The sequence below is a fragment of the Bombina bombina genome, chromosome 1, assembly GCF_027579735.1.
Source record: "Bombina bombina isolate aBomBom1 chromosome 1, aBomBom1.pri, whole genome shotgun sequence".
Classification (NCBI taxonomy): Eukaryota; Metazoa; Chordata; class Amphibia; order Anura; family Bombinatoridae; genus Bombina; species Bombina bombina.
In genome coordinates this window covers 565,827,081-565,833,080 of record NC_069499.1, presented here as the reverse complement: position 1 = coordinate 565,833,080, position 6,000 = coordinate 565,827,081, and the positions used below count along the sequence as shown (strand labels likewise).

General features: G+C 37.8%; 1 protein-coding gene across 2 annotated transcripts in view; it reads right to left on the bottom strand.

Moving 5' to 3' along the window:
- Positions 1–6,000, bottom strand: part of ADARB1 (adenosine deaminase RNA specific B1) — a 226,061-nt gene that overhangs the window by 191,556 nt on the left and 28,505 nt on the right. For both annotated transcript variants that reach the window (XM_053698773.1, XM_053698774.1), the window contains exon 2: positions 5,426–5,476. The gene's annotated coding sequence lies outside the window, so the exon portion shown is untranslated. The remainder of the gene's footprint in view (positions 1–5,425; positions 5,477–6,000) is intronic.

Sequence of the window (6,000 nt, the reverse complement as noted above, 5' to 3'; positions counted from 1 at the left end):
ATCAGGATAAGGAGGAGCACAGATCCAGACTCTTATACCTGTGAACAAAGTCATCAAGAAAATAGTCTTGGAAGTTACTGAACATTAAAGGGACAGTCAAGTATAAATTAAACTTTCATTATTCATATAGGACTTTTAATTTTAATTGACTTTCCAATTTACTTTTATCATCAAATTTGCTTTTTTCTCTTGGTATTCTTAGTTTAAACTAAACATAGGTAGGCTCATATGCGAATTTCTAAGCCTTTGAGGGCTGCCTCTTATCACAGGCTTTTTAAATCTCTTTTCAACACAAAGAGACAGAAAGTACATGTGGGCCATATAGATAACACTGTTCAGGCACAGGGGGTTATTTAAGATTTAGCACAAAACAATGCTAAATGTAAGACAATAGATAATAAACAGTCACAGTCATGTGATCAGGGGGCTGGAAGAAGGTTCCTAGATACAAGGTAATCACAGAGGTTAAAAGTATATTAATAACTGTGTTGGTTATGCAAAACTGGGGAATGAGTAATAAAGGGATAATCTATCTTTTAAAACAATAACAATTCTATGGTTGACTGTCCCTTTAAGCCTCGTTTCTTCTACAGGTGTCTGGTATGAATTACATGACACCATATGATTACAGAGTTTGCACTAAATTAAAGCATATTAAATTATAGCTACCACATATCTCATCTAAAGGGATGAGTAGGAATCAAATTATTTACTCATACAGCCTCCACTATGTGACCATGTTGAAAATCGTTTAGTGAAATATTATCAGGACAGCTTTTGAAATATGATCAGATGCTATGTGTGTAATATAAATCAAATGATAAAGTCTGTATCATGAAGAAGAGCAGCAATGCCCCCTAGTCACCACACAGCATAAAGATATATATTTTTATTTATATATTGGAATCTACGCTTATTTAGCCGAATATTAACCTTGAATGACTTTCTACTATAGGAGCCAGAAACAAAAGTAGTGTAGTGTACCATTTGTCCAGTAGGTGGCAATGCTACATCAAATTACCTTAAAAAAAATTGTGTGTTCTGTATCATGTGATGGCATTTTAGTATTTGAATTTATATACAGTACAGGTGAAACTCGAAAAATTAGAATATTGTGCAAAAGTTAATTTATTTCACTAATGCAACTTAAAAGGTGAAGCCAATATATGAGAGACTCATTACATGCAAGGCAAGATAGTTCAAGCCGTGATTTGACATAATTGTGATGATTATGGCTTACAGCTCATGAAAACCCCAAATCCACAATCTCAGAAAATTAGATTATTGTGAAAAGGTGCAATATTCTAGGCTCAAAGTGTCCCACTCTAATAAGCTAATTAAGCCATAACACCTGCAAAGGGTTCCTGAGCCTTTAAATGGTCTCTCGGTCTGGTTCAGTAGGAATCACAATCACGGGAAAGACTGCTAACCTGACAGTTGTGCAGAAAACCATCATTGACACCCTCCATAAGGAGGGAAAGCCTCAAAAGGTAATTGCAAAAGAAGATGGATGTTCCCAAAGTGCTGTATCAAAGCACATTAATAGAAAGTTATGTGGAATGGAAAAGTGTGGAAGAAAAAGGTGCACAAGCAGCAGGGATGACCGCAGCCTGGAGAGGATTCTCAGGAAAAGGCCATTCAAAAGTGTTGGGGACTTTCACAAGGAGTGGACTGAGGCTGGAGTCAGTGCATCAAGAGCCACCACACAGAGACGGATCGTGGACATGGGCTTCAAATGTCGTATTCCTCTTGTCAAGTCACTCCTGAAAAACAAACAACGTCAGAAGCGTCTCACCTGGGCTAAAGAAACACAGACCTGGTCTGTTGCTCAGTGTTCCAAAGTCCTCTTTTCTGATGAGAGCAAATTTTGCATCTCATTTGAATACCAAGGACCCAGAGTATGAAGGAAGAATGGAGAGGGACACACTGCAAGATGCTTGAAGTCCAGTGTGAAGTTTCCACAGTCTGTGTTGATTTGGGGAGCCATGTCATCTGCTGGTGTTGGTCCACTATGCTTCATTAAGTCCAAGGTCAATGCAGCCGTCTACCAGGAGATTTTGGAGCACTTCATGCTTCCTTCCGCAGACGAGCTGACTTCATTTTCCAGCAGGACTTGACACCTGCCCACACTGCCAAAAGCACCAAAACCTGGTTCAATGACCGTGGGATTACTGTGCTTGATTGGCCAGCAAACTCGCCTGACCTGAACCCCATAAAGAATCTATGGGGCATTGCCAAGAGAAAGATGAAAGACATGAGACCGAACAATGAAGAATAGCTGAAGGCCGCTATTGAGGCATCCTGGTCTTCCATAACACCTCAGTAGTGCTACAGGCTGATAGCTTCCATGCCATGCCACATTGAGGCAGTAATTGCTGCAAAAGGGGCCCAAACCAAGTACTGAGTACATACAGTATGCATGCCTATACTTTTCAGCGGTTCGATATTGTTCTATGTACAATCCTTGTTTTATTGATTGCATTTAATATTCAAATTTTCTGAGATTGTGGATTTGCGGTTTTTATGAGCTGCAAGCCATAATCATCACAATTATGACAAACCACGGCTTGAACTATCTTGCTTTGCATGTAATGAGTCTCTCCTTTTAAGTTGCATTAGTGAAATAAATGAACTTTTGCACAATATTCTAATTTTTCGAGTTTCACCTGTATATAAGGTTTGTTATAAATTCTGCTCATTAGTTGGTGGTTTGTCACAGTAAAAGTGCTGTTTGCAAACTTTCTAGAATGTAGATAGCTGAACTATTTATAGTGAAAGGAACTCCTGAGGAGACTATTTCCCATGAACCCTAAGATGGATTTATAAGGTCCCCTAACTTGCTACACAAAAGAAGAAGTACAAAGCTCCTTGTGTAACCACTAAACAATGTATAGAGTCACTTTATGAAGAAGACAGAACTTTTAAGACAGATCTTTGTAGCTGCACTTTGTTCATGAAAAACACTTCGACAGAAGCAGCAATCAAAATACGATCAATCACGCAATCCCTTGAACAAGGAAGGCACATCTTCTTAAAGGGACATTAAACACTATGTACATTTTGCAAACATATGATTGAGGTTATTCCCTGCCTCCATCTAGTCATGGGTGCCGCAGTGTTAAAATCTGTCTTTCACTGCATTCAGATACCTGCAGTGAAACCCAGGTGCCATAATGGCGGGATTAATGACAAGAGGGAGGTGCATGCATGCAATGTATTTATTGATTAGTGTCCCTTTAAGATCTTACTCCCTAAAGAGTCTTAGGTATTCATTTTTCAAGTCAAGAATCTCTCCCAGAAAGATATCGCCATAAGAGGGCATGAGAGAGTTTTTGGACACTGATCTGCCAGCCAAAACACTGCAGGGCCTAAACCATAGAAATAATGAGTCCAATAAGGGACAGGAGCAACTGTGAGAACAAAGCTTTGATGAATCATCTCCTAGCACACTGCTGCAAATATAAGGGCACATAATGCTGGTAAACATCACAAACAGTAACACAATGTCAATCACACTAATGCCACACATACTCTCTCTCTCTCTGCTGGTCCTGGGAACCATACTACAAAATTGCAGATTTACAGCACAAAGTAAAACCCCTATAAATCACTGCACAGGCATTTCTGTGCACAAAAAAAATATTTTAGTCCACATGCAGGAAATGTAGTGATATTAGTTGTATATGATCCTGCACCCACAGTGAGAGGCTTTACACCCCACCAGTACTCATACAGTTGTACAAAAGCACAAGAGAAAATAACTATTTTGTTTGAAAAAGCAAACCCGTAATAAAAAAAATAAAAAAAGTGTACTTAGTAGTAGTCCCTATGTCAGGGTTGCCACCGCGGCCATGTTTTCCTGGACACTTATAAGTTATACATGATGCAGGGTGAGCAGGGAGGAACATGAATACTACTGATTAGTGTCACTATGTGTGTGCTGAAATTCATGTTCCTACCTGCACACTCTGCAGCATCTATAATTTATAAGTGTCCAGTATACACCAATTTTCTTATAACTGCATGTAATAGGCACTACTATAAAGAATAATATGCAGAGATACTGATATAAAAATCCAGTATAAAAGCATTTAGAAACTTACTTAGAAGCTTCCAGTTTAGCGCTGTTTAAAAGGTTACTGGAACACCCACTGCAAGTGGGAAATAGCAAAATAGCAAACCCCCCCCTTCCTTTGTATATGAAAAGACCCTTTACACAAACAGAAGCAAGCTGGAGTAGGTATACGTTGGTATTCTCCTAAAACTTTGGGGCTTGGTTAGGAGTCTAAAAGTCAGAGCAATGTTATTTAAAAATAAGCAAAACTATCCATTTTTAAAAAATAAAAAAAACTGTTTGGGCTATATAAATGGATCATCTAAAAAACATTTATGCAAAGAAAAATCTAGTGTATAATGTCCCTTTAAGTAACATTTATAAGTAAACGGATATGGCATTACACTGCCCCCACCTGGCTACTTCATAATGCCACCCAGCAAGCAACATTTTTGTGGAGAACATTGGAATGAATATGCTGGGTCACCCCTGGCATTCCCCCAAGCCTGTCTTCTGCCTACAGAAGAGCTGTAGCCTCCACTACTATAAACTGATAGAAACAGAAATAGCACTTGCAAGAAGCAAAAAAATTAAATATTAGTGAGATTTTGCGAAGGATTCTAGGAGTTCCTACGTTTTCCAACAACGTTCAAGTCAGTATAACTCACTAGTACCTGGACATGGCACAGGACTGTGAAAGAAATATTTATTTTAATCACAAAAGGCCACATAGTATAGCTAATAGGGCAGTGTGACTCAGTCTTTTCAGGCTTGTGACATCCAACTCATTCCTTACACAATCTTCTATTGCTCCAACAAAAACAAAAATAATTTGCCTATAACTAAAATGGCAAAACCGCATATTCTAAAATGCTCTCTTAGAGAGAACATTCATGTGCGCGTTATGTTGTTTTGCCAGATGGTGGCAGCGTATTACAAGATGTAGAAAACCATATATCAAATACAGACGTACCTCGGAGATATTGCAGGTTCGGTTCCAGAAGCCACAATAAAGCTAATATATCAATAAAGTAAATCACACTCATTTTTTGTTTCCCAGGGCATATAAAAGTTACAATTTACACTACACTGTAGTCTAGTGAAAAATAAATAGCATTATGTCCAAAGAAAATTGACATACCTTAATTAAAAAATCCTTCTTGCTAAAAATGCTAACCACCATGTGAGCCTTTAGTGAGTGTCAATCTTTTTGCTGGTGGTGTACATATATGTATATATGTTGGAAAAATAGTGCCAACAGACTTGTCCAAACACAGGGTTGCCACAAACCTTCAATTTGTAAATAGAGCAATATCTGCAAAGCACAATAAAGCTAGGTATGCATGAATAAAACAATTACATTTGACTTACCTTAAAAGATTAAAATAAAAGGATTGCTGTTCTCAATGGATTCCACAGCACCTATTAAAAAGAAGAAAATAATTATACACAAACTGAATTATATTTGTATAACAAGAAATATTACTTGACAGCAGCAGTTAATACTTTGTTACTTGGTTGCTTACTAGACATGCAGGTACACAGAGTCTGACAAGTTCCAATTGAGATTGTTCACTGTATGTGCATGTGCCCACATGCAAACATCTGGCACAATTTTATACAATCCCTAAAGTTTCAAACAACCTTTAATTCCTGCCTTAAAAGTATACTAAGCACTAAGCCAAAATCAGTTCATCACAACAATTGCCTTCAGGAAATCCTTTCTGACAAAGCACAAGTATTCTACTGTTAACTTTCCCTAACAGAGTCAGGTTTTATTTTTAAATTAATATATTCAACAATTTGCTTGATTAAAGGAACATGAACGTCAACCCCTTTCATGGGTCAGATAGAGCATGCAATTTTAAAACTTTTCAAATACACTTTGATTTCTTAGTATCCTTTATTGAAAAGCATACCTAGGTAGTCTTGTGAGCAGCAACGCT